A 23,364-nucleotide genomic window follows, 5' to 3' on the forward strand; every position below is an offset into this window, starting at 1 on the left:
TTGAAGTGAAGTTGACAGATGAAATTTTCAAATGGTTGCCTTCTGGGAAAAAAAATTATTGGAAAGGGGAGTCTTGTGACACATTATTTTGAAGCTCCTGACGAACACTTCACAACCCTAGAATATAATGGGGGAACATTAAAGAAATGCTCTGTATATTTGTGGTGCGATATTCGATAATTTACCTATATATTTTTTATTTACTTTGATACTCTGTGTTTATTGAATAAAGTTACTCGTTTTGTTACTGCTGCAGTTTATTAAAATAATTACTTATTTTTTCTCTCGCTTGTGCAATCTTAATTTTGATTCGACTCCAGTCAAATTGACTCTCGTTACCTCCGTTACCACCCTTCCTTTTCATTTTCCAATACAGTATGTTCAACACTATGCTAGTTAAAACGGACAGTTAAGTTACAAATGTTCGTCACCTAAAACGAATCATATATGCCATACAGTTATTAGTTCGGAATTGACAAATGAATGCGTTTTTACGACCGCCAATATTTCTGCTTCAATTAGTTCATTTATCAATCTTTTATAACCCTGTTACATGCTCCAATTATTTTCGCTGAAGTATATTTTTGTGAAACTTGTTAAATTGTAATTTTAACACGTCTATTTATTAAAAACGTTGCCAGAGTGGAACAATTCAAAAACCACATTTTAATTTATATTTGTGTGGTCTCATGTTTAATAGACCATTAATTTTTGAATTAATGCAGTATTCTGCTCCTGAATTGCGTTGTTTAATATAGTTTAGAATAAACGGCCATTTTCACGTTCACTAAGTCGCTAATAAAGTGAATAATATCCCAATAAAAATTAAGTATTCAGATGAAACGTCTTTCCCATTGTTTCATTCTTTTCGTTTTTGGCATCGCTTCGAAAGACTCTTCATTAATAAAAAGCCGACCGTAGTTGCATGTTTCCATTTTTGAGTTAACTCTGCTAGAGAGGAATTATGAATCTGAATATACCCACACTATATGACCCCGAAGACTGTGCTTGATTTTTTAATGGACTCTGTCGTCTCTTCAGACCATGAAGTTAGTCTCGTCTGGTGATGAATAAAGAATGAGTTTTTGAAGTACGAACGGAACTAACGAAAGAAATCAGAAAATGTTACGATGGAGGAATATTTCTACTGAAATATATACATATATATATATATATATATATATATATATATATATATATATATATATATATAAGATAAATATATATATATATATATATATATATATATATATATATATATATATATATAAGATAAATAGATAAGTACTTTCTGATCATTTCCATATTGATTTCAATTTAAGAGCCACCGGTGGACAGCTGTTTCAGCCTATTGGGCATCGTCAGTACCGAGCAGGTGGTCCTCGATTGAAGACAAAATGTGAAAAACCAATACTTGATAAAGATAGCTGCGTAAACGTAAGTGAAACATAAGTGGAACCACCTATTGGTGTGATATCCATGTGAACTTGCCAAGTTTTAATGTCAGTGTTGGTGGTTTGACCAATTACCCGACAACTGCGGTAGCAGAAATTTGGGAAGCTAACCTGAAATGCCATCGGATAACGAATCCATATGTTTTTAGAAATGATATGAAATCGACGAAGGTTAATGCAGTCAAGCTGCTGGAAAATAATTTCATGAAAATCAAAAGATAAATAGATAAGTACTTTCTGAACATTTCCATATAGATTTCAATTTAAGAGCCACCAGTAGACAGCTGTTTCAGCCTGTTAGGCATTGGTCATATATAACAATATATATTTATATATAAAGTTTGACAGGACAGTCTTTGTTGACTAGTTAAGAACAAAACTTGAAAAATATCTTTGGGTGATCAGCAGAACGGAAGTGTACTCTTATAACACAAGTTATTCCAATATTTCGATAAAATTTATTATCATCTTCAGAGAAAAGTTACAAAATTTGTACAAATGGTAGTACAATATAAAAATTATTATGAAAGGTCTCAAACTCACTGTTAGTGAGGATGGTCGTGTCGAAAAGAATGTTACATTTAGACAATTGAAACATGTCAATACAATAAAACAAGTCACTACATTAAAAGAGGTTGACTTCTCACTGGATACAGAGAAGATTATTGAATTAAAATTTACTAAAAATTGTTCTAAAATTATGGATTACCTGTAAAAGCCATATAGTTGAATAACTAAGAGGTAGACAACAAACAATTGAAAATGACAGCTGTCATGTGATTGAGTTTGAAAAAGTGTGTTTGTTTGTCTATGATAAAACTATGGAACAAAACAAAGGAGAACTGTTATGGTGGAAGTGTGATCAGAGCCATCTGCTGTTCTATAAGTAACTCAATGAGAAAACCCAAAACCGAATATGTCCAATTTAATATTAATTAATTTACAATACCGTTATTAGTCTTGTACATCTCAGTTTCTTGAAAAGAATTCTTTTAGTGCTTATTAAAACACCTGATGTAGTAGTACGTTTGGAAACGGGACGAGTTAAACTTGCACTTAATATTTTTAAATTTACCTTAAACTGGCTGCACGAGATTCTTACCATGGAAAGTGATCATTCATTATCCAAGACTTTGTTTTGAACAACAAATAAGATTAATGAATACGACTGATGCAAAATATAATTGGGCACTTCAAGTAAAGCAATTTTTTATTGATAGCGGATCACTGGAAATTTGGAATAATATGACTGGTTACTCTTTGAATTCAAATAGGAGAAATATAATAAATAAATATTACAGTTATCTGTACAACAAAGATGCCTCTATGGCATCTCGTTACCCTTACATGTATATGTACAATTCGCTAAGTACCTCAACGGAACCAAGCTCATATCTGCTGTTAAAGTTACCCATACAAGTTACTCGCACTCTTGCACAGTTACGCATGGCCAATCATTTTAAAATCAAGTTCACATTGAATGGAATTATGTATGCGATCGCTCCAGGTGTAATATGCACTGTTTGCAACAATAATAAGGCTGAAACTTTATTTCATATCATCTTCGAATGTCCGATTTACACTGTTATGAAACAAAACAAACAATGCCTTCAGAATTTAGATGAGCTTATTCATGCTTTAGAGAATATAACTATCCCGGTAGCCAAAGAAATCTCAGAATATATCTGGAACATTCTCAGGTTACGTTCATTTATATTGAGTGAATATATCCACTGTTAGCAGATTGTCATTTGATTAATTTATCTACAATTATTATATATATATATATATATATATATATATATATATATATATATATATATATATATATATATATATATATATATATATATATATATATATATATATAGAATAGTAGTTTTTTGGGGATTCGGTCTGATACAAATCAAAAATGTTAACAAATAGTGGACATAACATTCCTAAAAGGGGGGCAAACCGCGGACACGTGTTTCTGGCAATTGGCCTCATCATCATATATATATATATATATATATATATATATATATATATATATATATATATATATATATGATGTGTTGTTTTTCCGGCTGTTCATCCGTTGTGTACTATCCGATAATCGACGTTTCGCCATCATCTCAGATGGCATTATCAAGACGAGTTACTGCTTCGCTTCGAGAGGTGTAAAAAAGAATGTTACATTTCTCCACTGTTTGAGAACACTGGAGAACTGCCAGAAAGTTTTTCCAAATGGATTCATTCTCCAGCGATACATATCCAATGTGAATCACTATTTTCGCACAGGCACCGCTCTGAGACCGCCTTAAGGATATACCTGTAGTGCTTGTATTTTGTCCTTGAATAAAATGTTGCCACTTTATACAAAAATTATGTAGCGTTCCTGAAGATGATAGCTGATTCAATTCACAGCGAATGCTTGGAGTACAAACTGAATGAACTTTCGTTCAATTCAATGTTCATGGTGGAACGGTAGCTTTGTGGGTTGACGTAGGTAATTTTTTTCACTCACTCAATCCACCGCTGTGTGAACCGGTGGTTCGAACCGCAAGGCCGGACGATTGAACCTCACTTTTATCATCCAACCCGTGTAAGAAATCACACGTTAGAAGGTGAAACCTCGTTAGTCCTTAGCTCGCACAAGTTTCGGCAGCTACTTTACGGAAAAACAGATTTTAACTGATATGAAATTATTTTTTCTTTCGTGTATTTGAATCTTCATGTGAAAGTGGTTGTTTCGAGAGGGTTTCTGAAAGTAACATGATCGGTATATCTTTGTAACGAATTTATTTTGAACTCAATTGCTTTCTTTCTATTTTTGAAAATTCCCCACAATTTTCCATACAAAGATGGAGAAGTGAAAGCCCAGAAAGTGTAAATTGAAAGAGTTATATTTTTAGGAGTGACAAATTTTTGGGAAAGAAAGTTTTTGGCTTTCAAGTACTTCCAAAGAAAGGAAGGAAGTGATCAATTTTGAATTGATAATTATTTTTCTGACTGTTATATTTATCATCCTGAAATTGATTGTATTATTGAACAATTGAATGGTACAGAACAATACATGACATCAAAGATATCATTAGTCCAGAGGCGCAGGCAGATTTCGAGTTGGTTAATACATTGTTTTTGTTGCATCGCTCGTTGTTTTGTTTCAATTTTGAACGATCCATTTCCTGTTTGTTTTTGCCGGTCTGGATTCGAATAATTGATACATTTATTACCGTTACTCACTTACTGTGAAATTAACTTCAATTCTGTTTTTCCATCTACCACAAATTAATTGTTTCATGTCCGTGGAAAATCTCTCGCATGCATATGTGAGCATGCATAACGGAGAGCATGAGCGGTGTTCGATGTTCAACATGCTCTTGTAGTTTCTTTTTAGAAATATTGCCATACAAATTTTTGGGTAATTGATGAATACAATATTATTGTTCTGAAAATGTATATAGGCCGAAGGAAATAATCTGTAATTTTGTTAAGAACTTTTTGAGAAAGCCTTGTATTTTTTTGGTAGAAAATGATACTTGAATCATAGGTTTTAACAAATGAAGTTGAGTAAGGAATATAAAATGAACGTCGACTCCATTCTGTATCTGTATCTGTAGAGTAGGGAGGGTGAGTGTAGGCTCACAGCACTTAGGCCACATGTGACCCATTGTTCATCCTCCCAAGGAGTTCTCCTCCCAGGTCATCGTCCATCCTGTCGTTTCCAGAGAGGTGAACAGGTCTCTGGGAGACATCTCCTTTATATCGGCAGGTGTAGGCCAAGACTCGCCGAACACACACTCTCTTATTGAAGATAACTCCGGACATTCACTTAGGACATGCCTGACAGTTTCATCTTCCTGTTCACACATCCTGCATAGAGGTGTGTCCACTAGCCTCATATTGTGGAGGTGTTTCCTTAGTTGACAGTGGCTAGTCAGAAATCCTACTGTTAAGCGTAGATTTTTCCTGGTCATCATCAGATATTTCTTCTGCGCCAACTTCCCACGGTCGCCCAGGGTGATCCTGGCAAGATTGCATCCTTTGATTTCATCACATCTCTCTAGGGATTGAGCATGGGTGTGACGTTTAGCTAGTTCCGCAATTGTCGATGTCATCAGGCCGTAGGTGCCACTGGGTCCTAAAATTCTTAGTTCAACTGCTTCCATGGCTAAAGAGTCAGCAATGCGATTACTTTTACTCCTGTCGTGCCCTTCAACCCACCTCTGAATAATGTTATCATCTCCCGGGGCTTTGGCTAAATCTTGATGGCACTCTAGTACTAGCCCTGAGGAAATACGTTGTCTGTTCAAGGCTAAAGGTGCGTATTCACCAAAAAAGCGAGCACGAGCGAGCATGAGCGAGCATTCGTATATGTTTGCTCGTGTTCGCTCATGTTCGCTCGTGCTTGCTTTTTTGGTGAATACGTACCTACACTAAACGACCGCGAACAAGTATTTTCTTTGATGTACTGCCTTCTTCTCGATCTTTTCTGAACGCGAACAAGCATACGTTCGCTCGCTCGCTAGCCTGTACTCACCAGATGATTATTGCTGCAGAATGCTCGTTCACTCTCATTCACTCCTGCTCGCTTTTTTGGTGAATATGCACCTCAATAGGGCTTGTCTGCTATCAGTGCAGATTGTTATGTTTTTTGCCAGAAATTCCTTTCCTGGTTATTTGTTTTGTGAGATACCAGCCAGTTCTGTTTGGACCACGCTGGTATTTTGCCTATTCCTCACCTAATCCTTAGTACACCTCAACCCTGGAGTACACTCTACATCCTTAGCCTTCTTTGGGTTCGGTATATATGCGTATTGTATTCGTAGCATCTGGCTCAGTGTTCTGTTTTATTTGTATGTTGTAGTGATTATTAAACACAAACCTGGGTTCAATTGCATCACTGGTTGCCTGCAGCAGAGGTTGCGCAGTAAGTGCTTCTCTACTTCGAAATTTACACCAGCCGTGCGCAATCGTAACATGGCCATTAACGCAACCTCCTTAACTTACAGGTCCAGTAATTAATTACATTGCCGCGGTTGGTGTTATTCTCATGGCTCCTGTTATGTTTAAACAAGCCAGTAGCTGTATTTGATATACTTTTTGGCTAGCCGTTTCTTGTAGAACTTTTGGTCCCCGTGCAATGGGTCCGTACGTTCACTACATTATTGCAGTGTAGATCCAGGTAACCACGCGGGGTGAAATACCCCATGCGCGTCTCACTGTCCTCCGACATTGCTCATAAGCCATATATGCTCTTTTTGCTCTACTTTGTAGGTGAGAGTTCCATGTTAGCTTCATGTCGAGGATAGTACCAAGATATTTCATCTCTTCATAGAAGCTTAGTTTGCTTTTTAAGATTTCCGGTCGTTTTAAGCCCGATAAACTTCCTTCTCTGGTGAAAAGCACCATCTCAATCTTCTTGATATGTACTCCATTGTTCGAATCGATGTATAAAAATATTCAATGTCTTCTAAGTAAGTATTCGAATTGCATAACATTTTTGGAACCGTTTTTTAATGCCTCCACACTACATACATCAACATAAACCTGTCATCTTTAGCTCGATATACCATCTACTGAAAAGTAAAACGCATTTAATTCTTTTGATAAATCCCATAAAAATATTTAACAATAGGTACATTTTGTAATTATGCTTCAGCTGCAAAGTAAGATCAATTTCTTCAGAAAGTATTACAGACTATCTGTAATAAAATCGACGTAATTTTACTATTCAAAAAGCTATCTTTGAAAAATGAACCCATCATCTTAAATCCAATTAATCAACGTTCATTCTACAGTTCGAAGGGGAATGTACCACAGAAAAAACATAAATTAATCATCAAAACATTTTTTTGAACACAAGTACGTTTTTTCCAATAATGCTTGGTTTGAGAATTTTTGATAGATTTTTTGTGATATATTTCTTTCAATGGTGCAGAGAAATACAGTTTCTGACTGGCATTCTGAGCAAATTCTTAAAAGAATATATGACCTCACAAGTATGCACAAATAACTAGAAATGTAGAGCGAAATCCAAAAAATATTTTGTATCTACCGGTATATGGATACCATAGTCGAAATCGTATATATTCAATAAGTGAAATACCCAGGAGAAATTTTATGTTAATGATATAGAAGTAATTGTCCTTGATTCCAGATTACCTTTTTTATAACACAAAACTAATTTTTGAGTGATGTAATAGTTATTTTGACAGAAATGAAAGAACGGTTAATGAATAGGTTTTTCCAAAAATTTTTTTTAGGATCTTACAGTTATATTGTGTTCATTTCGGATATTGGAGCAGAAATCTTCGTTTCTGTCTTTCATTCCCCATTTTCATCATGGATATGTGGATTTTGATTGATAGCCTCCACCATAGCCTGCATTGATTTCGAGCATCAACAAACCTAACATTATTCGAAATCATAGTTTTGAGGGCACCCCTTACATATATTTCCCAATATTCCAGAATATTTCCAGAATTCGCATTGAAATCTGTTTCATTGGAGGTGAAATAGATGTAAGCTATGAAACGACCTTAACTTCAGAATTACTTATTGACAATTCATAATATGAAGACCTATGCTGATTCAGTTTATATTGTTTATATTCAATATTGACGATTCCATCATTAAACTGACCTGTAGGGTCGAGCTTTGCTTTGTTTACATGTTGTTTACGACTCAATCTATGTAGGAAATAATTAGGTATGCACTTGTATACTCTATTTCAAAGTGAATTTAGAAAGTTCCCATTCATTTTATGAGTTCAAAAAATGGCTCCAAAGCTTCCTCATTTCTCAAGGTTATGGAAAATTCGAATAACTAGACACTTTTTCACACACGAGTTTCATAAAACTTTCCTCAAGCCACATTTCACCAACCAAGTTATTTCAGTTGATAATCCAAAACTCGTTTATTATACGCACGTCTAGAAAAATGTTGTAGATATATATACTAGACGTTCCAATTGTACCATTCAATTATATAGACTTTTATATTTATAAAAATATTATCTAATACCATCTTTTCAACTAACCACATTTAAATTTTGTTTTCAGGTGAGTGCTCGCGGCTCAAGAATTCCTTACTAGCATCGTAAGTAATAATAATAGCCACAATAAACCCTTGCGGGTTGCGATGGAGGGTCGAATAGACCTACTCACTATAGACCTAAGTAATAATAATTCTTACTTAATGGTATGGAAAATTATCAAAAATAATATGCATGAAATAATAGAACCTTGAATTTCTAGTTACGTACATACGTATTACTTGTTATACAGGGTGTTTCAAATTCGATCAAATTTTCTTTAGTTTCCTAGTCCATTCTCCCTCCATATTTTTTCATTAGTTTTTCAAACGAACCAAACTCGGTGACATTTTGATCCAATGACTTGAAAATAGTTCGATGTGGTTGTCGTTTTTCGAGATACAAGTTTAAATACATTTTCGATGTCATAAGACTATTTCTATCGTATTTGTAATAAATTTGTATCATATCTCTTTTTTCTTCATTTGTGAAAGCCATTTTTTGCCAAAAATTCAATGACTTGTACAATAACAAAATGCCATTGAGTTTAACAAATTGAAAGTGAAATTTAGAAACATCAAAGTCAAAGCATATTATGATAAGAATAATTTTTTTTTCAATATCTTCAATTTTTCTATAAAGAATGGTTACTTATGATACATCATTGAAAAGTTAAAATCTGGTTCTATTCAAAACAGAAAGAATCCAATATAGCGCCCATAAGAAAAAATGAAGTTGATGATAGTGGCCGGAAAACGAAACGTCGGATAGCAAATCTGAAAACACCATTATGTAGCAGTGAAAAAGTGGCAATATGGAAATGTAATTTATTTTCGAATCCTTCAAAAAATAAAACCGGAAAAAAATAAAAACCATTTTTCGAAATTTCTATTTTTTCCGGATATCTCCGAATATACTCGTAATTTCAGAAATGTCTCAACGGCATATTGTTATTCAGGTAAATGCGCAACTTCACCCTAATTTAACCATCTTCGTATCTCTCATAATTTCCGAGATCACAGTGGTGAGGATCGAATTTGAAACACCCTGTATACTCGTGGCACAGAAGGATCCAACTGGAATACACAGTGTTCAAACAAAATGAAAAACACTCGATCATATTGTCATGGTTAGGTGTTTTTCGAAAATGAGAGACATAGTTATCGATCAACAACTTTTTCAATAACTTGTTGGGTAAGTAGGCAAAATGATCCATAATTCACATCAATCACAGCTGTCTAGATTCATGAGTCACCACCTTCGAGACCAATCACAGATGAGCAAAATTATAACTGAACAGTCGTATTTCAATTGCTTTCCATTATGAGCCTTAAAAATTCATCAGATTCTAAATATGTTCTCAAATGCCAAACTTCCGTCATTGAACTGACAATTCATTTCGAAATATATTACTAACGAAAAATAAGAATGAAATCAAAACCCTACATTCAACAACATTCATAGTGATTGCTAATATTTGGAGCCAATTGGTCATTGATGATTTTCCTGTGGTTGCCGATTACATTGGGCAAACAGATAGTAGACAGCTATTACGAGAGGGGTTTTTATCACCAATTAATCAGAAGTCTAGCGGGTATGTAAACATAGAAGGAGATCACTCCGAAAGTAAATATGCTTCACTGTTACTTCAGGTAGCTTTGGATGGCTATTGCCCCAGATTTCAGCCATACTTGTTTAAGCGATCATGTGGCAACTGTGGTCTATATTTTGCATCATTCAAGGTCAATAATCAACACAAGCAATGGCATAAGGCTGAGAAATATGTTAACACAAAAAATGTTCCAGAGTTAAACAAGAACAACGTGGCACGGGTGCAATACTGATACTAAATATAAATTCACCCACCGGAAATTTAAGAGCGTGGAGAAACAGTGATGAAAAGCTAACGTTAATTTATGAACGCGCCTTTTCTCCCGGCGGCTGGCGCCCCATTTAGAATATTTAAAAATCCTTTTTTATTGTACATCTACAGCATAAAACGAACAAAATTTCATCTTTCGAATATATTGCGGAACGGAGAAAGTGATGAAAAAGTAATGTAACTGTAAACTTGACCCTTATACCCTCATGGAGGGCGCTCCATTTGGAATATTTGAAAATCCTTTCTTAGTGCGCATCTAAGACAAAATACCCCTAAATAACAAATTTTAGCTCCCTAGGACTAACCAGTACGGAGAAACAGAGATGAATTAATGACTGTTGAGTGAGTGACTTTCGCATTCATAAGTATAGATTTGAAGGAGTTGGTTCTAAGTCAATGGACTGAAGATTATTAGGTTTGATCTTCATTTAATATAAATATTTGTTTTTTATTTTCTTATATATTTGGAATGTTTGATATGATGTTAATTTTATAAAAATATAATTTAAATTGAAATGAAACAAATTTCGAAACTGCTGTTTTAATTTAATAATTATTTCTAGATGTAAAAACGTTAAAAAGGTGACGTTGGGAGGATAGGGGGGATGGAGGATGCGACAAGGATAGGGGGGGGAATCTATGAAATTTGTGTGACGTAATTTATGGATGGCCCCTTATGTATCATATTGTATTCGTATGTAATAAATTGATGAATTTCATTACATTAAAATTTCTTTTTTTTCGGCGCATGTCAATGAAAGTATCTTTAAATAATATTTTTCTACTGATAATTTATTTCTCAGGTAACGCTGGACATATTCCTTAGTCTGTTTATTTCATATAATGCTTCATTGTTGCTTGGTCGATTTCAACATTTGTTCGAGCACCAAACTATTCCACACCTTTGCCGAGTAATAACTGTTTGAAAATGGTATAGCGGCTATCATTTTTCCGCCAGTTTGCATTTCTTGCCTCTAGCCCTTTCATTTGGTATTCTTTTCTGCAAACCGTTTCATTTGATACCCATTTCATGGGAGTGCATATGATACCCACGGGGGTTATGTAGAAATGATAACTCACCATTTACCGCAGTATTTAGTAGTTTTGCATTATCACGAGAACCAAACATGTGTGCTCAATTTCATCTCAGACACCGGTGGGAAGCCACATTGCAAGATTTTATTACAGACACCGGAACAGGTGAAACCAAATGAAAGTTCGTAATGAAAAAGAGATATTCAAAGGAAAAAATACTCAAAAATGCAAATCATAGGCCCGTTTTTTCACTTATTGGCCATCGGCCGTACGATTTAACCAAATACTAAGATGGGCAAAATATGGCTATGGGAAACAGCACAAATTATAGAAGTTACCAGCAGAATTCACTGCAAGTGAAGGAATAACACATCCTAATAATGTCTGATATGTATCGCTTCTGGTGGAATCAAATGTGCCAAGTCCTTGAACACCTCCTATAAAAGTATCTTCAGAATAGAGACAAATCTCCAACCTTTCTTCGATGTTTGTGTCTCCAATTAGGAGGATGCCTCTTTTCTGGAATCCAGTAGCTTCAAGGTATGCTTAGGGGCGGAGTTCTATTCATGTGAATAATACTCCAAAGAAGGTCTGGTCTGAGCTTCATGAAGCATAAAACATTGTTGAGGTTTGTACAGTTTTCTTGTTCGGAACAGTGTTCTGAGCCTTTGAGAAGCAGCTTTTGCAATTCCAGCGACATGATTGTCCCAAAACATATTGGTGTCCATTTTAACCCCCAAACACACTCATTGAAGCAGAAAGGTGGAAAGTCTGTCCTGACATTATTATATCCGGTTCGGAGACATTTATCTTTTTGGAGAAAACTGATGCCTGGCTTTGAATTGAACATGGTTACTTTCAGTTCAATACGAAATCACCTCTAGATCCTCATTAAGATATGCAACCTCCTGCTGCCGGTGAAGATGTGCATCCACTTACGGTACTTTAACACCACCCTCAGGCTTATGAAAGCTAATAATACTGATGTAGTTCTTCTTGATCAGCAGAGCAAAATGATACTTGTCGTGAAATTTTCAGCTCCAAGTGAGACAAATATCGTCCGAAAAGAGCAGGAAAGACGAATGAAATATCAGAATTTTTTTTCTTTGAACTCCACAGACTCTACCCAGACCACTATGTCAAGATGGTAGTTTTGATTATTGGATATTAAAAAAGGAAGTAGTGGTGGTAATCTCACTTCACTTCTTTCAATTTGAGAGTGAAAAATCTTATTTGAATTGAAGGGGTTATATTTTTAGGAGTGATTAATTTTTGGGAAAGAAAGTTTTTGGCTTTCTACTATTCCATCTTGATACAAAAAACAAGGATGAGGGAATCTTCCAAGGAAAGGAAGGAAGTAATCAATTTCCAAAAAAGTAACTCTATTCATGGATGTGTAGATCATGCAAGTAACTTTCAGACACAAACTGAAAGAAAGTCCTCCTGAAACAATTAGTTTCATATAAACATTGAATTACACGATAGAAAAAAATTCTTTCGAAACAAATACTTCTATATGAACACTGAATTATACAGAAGATACTTTTCTCTACTCAGTTTGTATCTCAAACATTCGTTGTGGAATAAAAATCAGATATCATTCACATGAGTTTAACTTTAAATGAATGGTAATAAATTGCACTTACATGGAACACTGTCACCCTAACTGGTATACACCGATGTTTCGTTTTAAGACACTTGCCCCAAGGCTCTTCAGTACCAAATTGGATAACATTATAGAAAATACACACAGTTCATTCACAAATTACGATTTTTAATGTCATTCATTCACCCAAGAGAGTAAAAAACTAATTAAAGATGGATTCGTTCCAAAATTGTTCCATACAAAAATTTATTTGCTAATGAACACAATCTTCGTGTATTCAAATATTGCAACTCATTAATAATGTGAACTGTTATTCGAGAAATATAAAAAAAAGTGACTGGGTCAATAAAAACTGCGAGACGATATCAAAATATAATGTGGTAGTGTCAAACCCATTTATTATAAATGGCTCTGCTTCTTCCAATGTGAAAGTAAAAAACTAATTGAAGATGGATCATTTCCAAAACTTTTCCGTGAAAAATATATTTACGAATAACATAATCTTTTCTGTTTTTCCATATTGCCAACTTTTATTAATATAGAATGTTATTAGAAAAATATTTCAGAATAAAAGATACCAACAACTGAGGTGATGGCGAAACGTCGATTTACGAAAAAAAAAGAACGGACAAATGAATAATAATATAGTTGAAAAAGAAATGAGAATTATGGTAAACTAATATGAGGTTGAAGAGCATGTAAGTAAATGTCAAACCATCCACCTACCAATATTTAAATAGATAAATCCAATGAGGAACGGAATATAATTGATAAGTGAAAAATACATGAAAGGTATTCACGCATACTGAAAAATTACCTAGACTTTTCACACACACAAACATATTTCAAATGTTTCAGGAAGGAAGAGAATCATACATTCGTGCTCAACTCTTTGAGCCGTACCCACACGACTGCTAATAACATTTTCAATAATAGTCGTTTAAAATTCAATATTCCATGTCGGTGACACACACAACAAAGAAAAAAATCCGAATTATGTCACCGGCCGAAACACAAAGTCGGCGGAGTCAAAGCTTTCGAATGTCAGGACAACATTTCGGGAATATTTACCCGGAAGTAATTGTGCGCGCGCACTCCCAAACTCCGAAGGCACGCGTCTCGACGCCTTCCAGCCCATACCGACGCTAGTCGTCATTCAACCGCGTCTGTCGTCGGTTGGGCAACGTCTGTTCTCTCCACGTGACGTCTCGCACGCGATTGCATCGTACGGTCTCGTGGTGCACTGATTTTCGCTCGTTTCCAAATCTGTTGTTTTTTTTTTCTTGTGGTGACGAGTGCGAATATTTTTGTATATATTTTCCCCGCATCAATATCCTCTAAGAAGGTATCTTTTTCGTTTGTACTCGAATAGAAATATTTTGACATCACAGGCTAATATAAAACTAATATATATAAAATCATCAGTATCAAGTAAACCAATTATTCTAGTTGTACTTTCGAAGTGACACACTCAGTTTGCTTGGACAAAAATGGTCTCAAAAAGTCTTCAATTTTAAAAATCATTATAATGATAAATATTTCTTTATGCTCTATCTAGGAAACCAAGGGACAAAAAATAAACATCTAGCAGCAATAAATGACCATTCAATTCAATTTTTGCGAAAAAAGGTTTTTGGCTTGCTACCAAAAAAAAAAAATATGAAGAAAGTGTTGCTTTTCATCTAAGTTCTTTTCACTTTGTCATCATTCATGCCAAATATTCATGGATACAATTGTTATAGAAAAGTAAAACATAGTAAAAGGAAGGTAATGCATTTGAAAATTTTAGTAACATTCAATTAGACTGAATTCAGATACTCATCTACTATTTATTCACTGAACAACTCAAACTAGATACTTTTATTTTATGTATTCTTCCACTAAGCATTGTAGAAACTGAATCTTCTACAGGTCTGATGACAAATACAGAAAGAAAATGTGTATCTCTGAAATCTCCCAATTTGAAAGTTAATGCTACAACCACCCCATTTGCTGATAACTAGAAAAAATGTACGTAGAATTTTCAGCATGATCGAAATATTTCTCTCCTATATATACTTTAGCAGATAATGTAAAGAATGTCAGTGTGAATATAAACAAATTTCTTGGTAGTCCAACTACCACTCACGACATAAAATTTTATTTGAATCGTGGATAAAGCAGTGATGACGAGCACTGCAAGATCTATAGAAGGTATTGAAACATTTCAATAGATATACGTGGGTTATGAAATTTCTGTCTCCATTGCTATTAATGTGTACATATTTCATTGAGAATGGAATACATATATTCATAAAAATATAGGTTGTCAACTAGTGTTTATTGTGCTTTTCATTCGAAAGTGCAAACTAGAATTACTTCAATAAATGAGTATTTTCAAAGTTGTAAATGCAGACTTGCTTATGAATGATATCATTTACTTTTTTTTTGTTTTTGTCTACAAAAAGAAATCTCTGGTTGAACGAATGTAAAAAAAAGATTATGATCAAATTTTCAGTAATTCTGTTCATAAAAATTTCCTTTCGACCTATAAATTCCATGGGCGACACAAATCCAAAAAGAGACGCTTTAGGCTGTACTACAATTGATACATACGATGTGAATTAGACGATGATAAATATGAAATTCCATAATATCTGACAATACAGGGAGAAGACCTATTCACACATAAATTTTCCTAATATTTATGATTTGATATGTCTATATTGGAGCTTCATTCACCTATATATTTGATTTGGTTTTTTGTCATTTCTCACATTTTCATTTTCGGGAAAGTTCATTATTGATAAATCAGTATGTCTACCTGATATTTTGTAGAATTCTGGTTGGAATATTTTGTGATTACCTTGGATTTATATCAAAATTTTCAATCTGTCAATAAATTATCCTGGTAAAATTATTATTGAAACCCCAATCATATCTTATTTCTGAGTCATTCACAGTAGCTACTCCCCTTCTCCCACTTGAATTCATTAATATTTCAAATACTTTTAATTCAATATTCACTCAAACTGGCGATTGTAGATTAAACTTCAGTTTAGTTAAATCTTCCTCTTGAAGGTGATCACTTGGTGATCGAAACACGTGTCAACGTGTTGAAATAACGGTTTTTTCTTGGGATTAAACTCCATCAATATTCGTCATCACAATAAATATAGAAGGATTTGACAATTCTGCACAGAGGAAACTTTTTACCTTTTTTCTCACTTTTTCTCAATTCGAGAAAATTAATATATGGGTTTAGAATCAATTTGTGTTTTGAAATGTCTCAATTTGCAATAGAAACTAAGTACAATTAAGAGACTTCTAAATCAGTCTGATTCTAATAATTCTATTCTGACTAGGTGAAAATCGAGAACTACGGAAAGGTAACGATGAGATTGAAACCTTTGGTGTGAAACTTGAATAACTTTTTTCGAGATCAATTGCCCTAACACCAAACTGATGGTTTTGCACTATTCTTCTGAGGATGCTAACTTTGTTGGCGAAACGCGCGTCGAGTGCAAAAATATCATTTTGGTGTTAAGGCAATTGATCTCGAAAAAAGTTATTCTACGGAAAGATAGGCGGAAAATGCATTCGATCGTAACGTTGGACGTTTTTGTCTCAATTTGTCTTTTGCAGTGGCCTTTCCGTAAGCCACTGCTAAACAGATACTAAACAGACGAGAAAAAATGATGATGAAATATATAGAGTTACAACTTTGACAACATTGTTTTTGTTTCAATGCAATAATATTTCTGATAATTTTATGCCTTCTATTATGGAATTGTACTATAATACAATTCAACTTCCAAATTGAATTTCCAGAGTATCAATGTATTAGAATGAAAAGTATGAGTATAGGGTTATCAGATGACATTCATTACTTTGATTAGATCAGATAGCGAGTACAATGTGATGGTATTGACAGTCTGACATTGCTGGAAAAATTTCGTCAGGTTTGGGCACTGGCTTTTTCGTTGAATCTGTTTTGATGCTAGAATAGTTCTTCAAAACAAAAATTCAAACTTTTTCCAATGTGCCTGATCAAGTGATTGAGATACTATCACTGGAGTTTCAACTGACGTGATGATACTTGTTTTTGTTCATTTTTTCAAGTATTTTTTTCAGGCAATACATTCAAAAAGCATATACTTGTATTTTCATCTTATGCTGCCAATACAACTTCATTATATTCTTCATTCACAATTCATCACAAACTATTGTAAGATTCAATACTTACACAATATGATACTGAATTCTGTTTCAGGAGATTATTGTAAAATCCTTAAGATTTGCAGTTTATAAAAAAAGTCGAAACGCTGCTGTCCCATTCAAATTATGCCCAACATCAAATACAACAGTGCTACGAACACAAAAAGAATAATCAATTATTATTACTTGGGAATCTGTCAGGAGTTTGGGAAAATTTCGCTCATCAGAATGAAAAAAAAAAACAAAAAGTTATGTTATTAAACTTGTTATAAATTTAAAATTCCTCCGCATTTTCAGTTTAGTCGAAGATTCACACGATAAAACGTGCACTGCCGTTTTCAGTGGTTCGTTTGTTTTCCACAACGTTCTCTTAACATTTATGCTCCAAACTGATTAATATTATTACAGTATCTAAAATGGTATTCGTTATTTTTCCAAATTACCATTTTGTTTACATTTGGGGTGAACCTTTAGGTATGTGTTGATAATTTTTTCGTCAGGAACAGGAAAATTCGAAATTAATTGAAAGTAAATAATGATGTTATGCAGATCGTTTCATATAAAAATATATATCGAAAAATGTGAATGAATATGCAAGCCCGTATAAAATAGTGTATATTACAATAGCGTTTTCATTTAAAAACGAATTAAAGCTGATGCATAACCAATATCGTTGTTTACTTGGGGCATGTGGATGCATTTTGCCAAATATTTATACTTCAGCTATGGAAATAAAGTGTATACTCCATAATGAAATTGTTTGTTTTCTGTTATTGGAAAATAAACAAGAAACTTTCATATTATGTTTCAAAATATATTTATCGTTCGGACCGAAAAACTATTTAGTTTTAATTGTAACTGTTTATAGTAGGTTAGAATGAGATTTTATCGTAAATTGGATGATGAATATCGAAAAATTTTATTTAAAAAATTACCGAATGTTTGAGTGGGTAGTTATTCATATATCTAGAATGACAGTTGTTATTTCTGGTATCGGTCTGCGTTATTCTTATTAATTATGAATGATCAAAAAAGTCATAATTGACGCATAACGCGTCAATTCAAAATGGTTTGGCTGACTGGAGCGCTTGTTTCCACGTCCCCAAAGACCTATTACAGAAGTTGACTATTTTGTGAGTGTCAGTACCTTTCAAAAGCTGGCCGATATTTGAGGAAAATCCATATTAACGATATTCGATACAATTTATTGAACATTTTCACTGTAAAATGTTTATTAGTTATTTTTTCAACAAAATAAACTGGTTAGTGCCCAGATCCGGTTCCAGACGTGGTCACTTTTTATAATTCAGTATAAGTTAATTCGTTCTCATTCATGACCGGCTTCTCATGAACAAGAACTTCGAAATAATCCAGGAGATTCAATTCCGGTAACTTCAGTATCCATTATTGAGCTGCCTTATGATCTGTCTTATTTGATCATAAGTATGGTGCTAATCCAGATAAAGATAACGGATAACGATCCAGAAAACACCGAATAAGTACTTTGCGGAACCTGACTGAGAAAGTTGTATTCTTTTTTTTTCAATCATTCGTTTTTTTGATGATTTCTCAATATTCCACATATTTCACAATTTATCACATTTAAATATCAGTTCTCACCTCATCAGGGATTCGACAAGTTCAAATATTTCACCTGAAACAGTTATCTTTATTAATGATTAACCTTTCTGCTGGTATCCCGTGTCCTTTTTGGATTTATATTAAATAGAAAAGCTAAATTCTGGATATTAATTTCATTAGTAAACTCTTGAAACATCCATTTCCAACAAAATTACAGTAGGAGCTGTTTTTATATGTAATATTATTTCAGTTCACAAACTTTATTCATGTGATTTTGCATAAAAATTCATATCTAATAACTCAAATCATTTTAGTTGTTCCCAGTTATGATTTTATTCAGGGAAAATATGTGAATATCGCAGATTGATGAGGAAATGTTTATTATTTCCCGATAAGTATCGAATATGAAGACATATGTCATAGAGGATTCACAGAATTGATCTAGAAAATGAAGTGGATTGTATCAGAGTTATATATTCCTAAAATAAACAGCAAACAGTTGAGTTTCCAAAAGCCTTTTTTCATTCGCACAAAGAGACAGGAAAACAAATATTTTCAAATGAAATTTCAAAATATTAATAATGATCTCCTACCACGTAGTGACTACGGCTACATCAATCAATTTATCGAAACATCAATATCTCCTGGAAAATGCCAGCCGAAGAACAACTACTTTCCTAGCTAATACCACGTTAGATATTGGATACCTCGATACCGAACGAGATACATTTGCAAGACTAACCTCTGTGGGGTATTCTGCATATCTGTCGGTTATAATTCGATGTTCAGCGTGGTATGAGCCGGATAAGTAGTTGTTTTCTGGCAGGCATTCACCAGAACCTACTGTCAAGGTATGTTGGGAGAGATGAATGTTTCGAAGATTTATTTCGGAATATTCATTTTCTTGTCCAGAAAGGAAAAAGTTTTTTACCATATTTATTTGTAACTAACGTTAACTGCAGTTTCGTCCTATATGGACATTCTCAAACTTATACAATAAACTTACAATGATTCATTACATTCGCCAGTATATACCATTTAAGTACTTGATTGAGTACCTGAATTTACAGTTCACAATGCGGATGTGTCAATTTAAAAACCGGAGAGTAAATTAAATCGATTTGATCATTCAACAGGTTGCACCCGCAATGTTTATCCTTGTATGCTTGTGAATTTCCAAGGATTCTAAATAATTAAGTTTGCAACCCTTCATTGCATAGTGCAGAATTTCCGTATCGTTTAGATTCGGAAACTTGTGGTTGCATGCCAAGAACTGGTTTGAAAACGTCGAATCATTTTTCCTAGTCTGAAGGACCTTTCATGTTCAGCATGCCTGTTTTTTAAATTTCGTCCGCATTGTCCCACATAAACAATATTACACTCCGGACACTTAAGCTTATAACCTCCTGATTTTTCCAACTTGTCGACCTTATCTTTGGCATTGAAAAGGAAATGAGATAACCTGGCATGTGGTCTGAATGCTACTTTCACATTGTTTTTTCTGTCTGCTAAAAGTGGACTTAGGGGCAGACATATTTATGAACAACTTGGAGACCACTATAGTAAACTCCGACCTGGGTAAAAAACATATTCATTTTTGGTACAGATATGTAGACGATATTCTTGCCTGTTTCAGAGGTACTACACGACAGCTGAACCAATTTATGACATTCATGAACAATCTCAATAACAACATTCAGTTCACACTCGAAACATAAATAGAGAAACAGATAAATTTCTTAAATCTGGCCATTACACACAATCAGAATAAATTCGAGTTCAATGTTTTCAGAAAACCTAGCTATACAGACATCACCATCCCAAGCGATTCTTTCCATCCAGACAGTTATAAATTAGCAGCCTACAATTTAATGTTGTCTACCTTTGTCTGAAGACAATCTAGCTAGGGAAATTAATACAATTACGCAGATAGGTCATAATAATAGTTTCAACGCAGATACTGTCCAGAACTTAGTCGGGAAACAAAGCCGGAAATTCACTTACAGATTAATATATCCTCAGGTCAAACAACTAGAAATCAAGAAATGGGTAACGCTAACATATTTTGGAAAAAGAACAGAAATAATCGCAGGTTTCTTCAGAAAAAACAATGTGGAAGTAGCATTCAGACCACATGCCAGGTTATTTAATTTCCTTTTCAATGCCAAAGATAAGGTTGACAAGTTGGAAACATCTGGAGTTTATAAGCTCAAGTGTCCGGAGTGTAATAATGTTTATGTGGGACAATGCGGACGAAATTTCCAAAAACGGTATGCTGAACATGAAAGGTCCTTCAGACTAGGAAAAAATGATTCAACGTTTTCAAACCATTCCTTGGTATGCAACCAAAAATTTCCGAATCTAAACTATACGGAAATTCTGCACTATGCAAGGAAGGGTTGCAACTCAATTATTTAGAATCCTTGGAAATTCACAACATAAACATTGCGGGTGCAACCTATTGAATGATAAAATCGATTTAATTTACTCTCTGGTTTTTAAATTGGCACATCCGCATTGTGAACTGTAAATTCAGATACTCAATCAAATACCTGAATGGTATATATTGGCGAATGTAATGAATCATTATTAGTTTATTGTATAAGTTTGAGAATGTCCATAGGACGAAACTGCAGTAACGTTAGTTACAAATAAGTGGTAAAAAAGATAGAAATTTTCATTTCTCTTTTCATTATGATCTCCTACCACGTAGTAACGGCTAGATTCATCAATTCATTTATATTATATATTGGAATTATCGAAAAGGCCCATTTAGTAGGAAAGTTGGAAAATATCTTTTTTCGATAATGAATATTTAATTATATAATTCACTTCAACCCAGAGCTGTATGCAATCAAGGAATGTTTGTTTTATAATAAGAAATGCAAATATTATATTCAGATGTTCAAGATTACATTTCCGCAGAAATACTGCAGAGCGAAACCTTCACACAATGTACAAATATTTCATTACACTGTTAAACATACAGGTGCAAGTAATGAATGTTATTGCTTATATGCGAGGAATATTGTCTGTGTTAACAGACAAGCTGTAAATTTGAACGAACTCACCTTTCATTTCTCAAATATTCTGAATACTCATTCTATAATATAATTTAAAAAGGATGAAACTGCTCTTTTCAATGTTTTTCAACTAATCTGAACTGAATATGGTGAGCGGACGGGAGCTCCATTTCTGCACATTCATTAACAAAATTTTGAAACAAAACTAAAGTTACCTATCTTTCAAAAATGCTGAAGCAGAGCAGTCTTGTACCTATATACGAGTAGAACTGGACATTAAAACATAAATTTTGTCTTGTCAATTCAAAGAACATCCTCTCATCATAAATGTTGTAGCTGTGGAGTTATACAAAGTTGGAATTGAAAAAAACTGAAACATCAACATTCGAAAAAAAATCAAACTCAAATTATTGACATAATGATCTCATATTTGTCAATTCAAAACTACATGATATATTTCCATGTACTATTTAGTTAACAAATATTCTAATATTCATATCACTACTTTCATTTTTGTTGGTGATACATACACTTTTACAATTTATTGCTAATCAAACACATTACTATAAAATCAATTTTAAGATGTTACTGAAAAAAATTAAAAAATAGTACCTCACTGGATAGAAAAGTGGAAGACGAATTGCCCTGAATTTCCTTCTTTTATGCCTTCATATTCATCGAAATATGAACTCAATGTAATTTTATGTATTTGATATTGTGATGGATTATTTGTTTGAATCAATTATTATTATTTTTATTCATAAATACCAATGTCATTTCCACACATTTTTACAAAATGACTTTTCTGTATCTTAAGTTGGTATGGCTTTGAGAATTACTGGTGTGACGATGGCCACATTAACAATGTACACTGAGAGAAAAATTATTTATTTTTCAACATCTACCATCCTCCAATATAATATGCTTATTGATCGGCTATTATCATATGCTTATGCTTATTTTCCGAGCCGTCGGAAAAAGTAAAAATCGTATCATAAAAAGCTAACTTTGTATATTTTTCAGATTGAGATATGTTACCAATGTAAACATGTTGTCTCTTGACGCCCGTTTCGCTAACCAAGTTAGCATCATCAGACTTGAAAATGTGTTTTCAGAGGTTCCAAATTCAATTTTTCAAGTATGGAAATATGTTGGAAATATACAAAAATCATATAGTTGGATAATGACTTCGTACATTTTTTAATCGTGAAAGATTGATATATTTTATTCAGCAGCATAAACATAACTAACATCAACACTTATAGATAGAGATTTTTTATTTTTTCCACTAAATTTTCACTCATAGATGGCCTATGAAACTCGGTCGTGAATCTAAAAATAACAGGTCCTATTATTCTAAATGTACAAATTCAGTTTTTATTGTACAAAGTTGATTTTCCAATATAAAAATTATATTATATTTTCACTTCCTCCGACGGTCTGGAAATTTTCGAAGGTAAGAAAAAGGTTGGGTTTTTCTGTTGAGCAAACATCGTTTCATACGAATGACGACCCTCAATTTTCAAATATGGAGATTAACGAGGTCGTACCTTCTACGTGTAATT

The 23,364-nt window shown here is 33.6% G+C and overlaps 1 protein-coding gene across 11 annotated transcripts in view; it reads left to right on the forward strand.

The window, feature by feature from the left end:
• Positions 1 to 23,364, forward strand: part of Camta (Calmodulin-binding transcription activator) — a 995,933-nt gene that overhangs the window by 476,267 nt on the left and 496,302 nt on the right. Inside the window, exon 1 of one of the 11 annotated variants that reach the window (XM_074173290.1) lies at positions 14,170 to 14,343. The exons of the other annotated variants lie outside the window; for them this stretch is intronic. The gene's annotated coding sequence lies outside the window, so the exon portion shown is untranslated. Of the gene's footprint in view, positions 1 to 14,169; positions 14,344 to 23,364 lie in introns of those variants that run through there. 11 annotated transcript variants of the gene reach the window in all.

The sequence above is a fragment of the Leptinotarsa decemlineata genome, unplaced genomic scaffold (genome assembly GCF_025532065.1).
Source record: "Leptinotarsa decemlineata unplaced genomic scaffold, Ldec_3_MD MMD2_tig00000218_RagTag_RagTag, whole genome shotgun sequence".
NCBI lineage: Eukaryota > Metazoa > Arthropoda > Insecta > Coleoptera > Chrysomelidae > Leptinotarsa > Leptinotarsa decemlineata.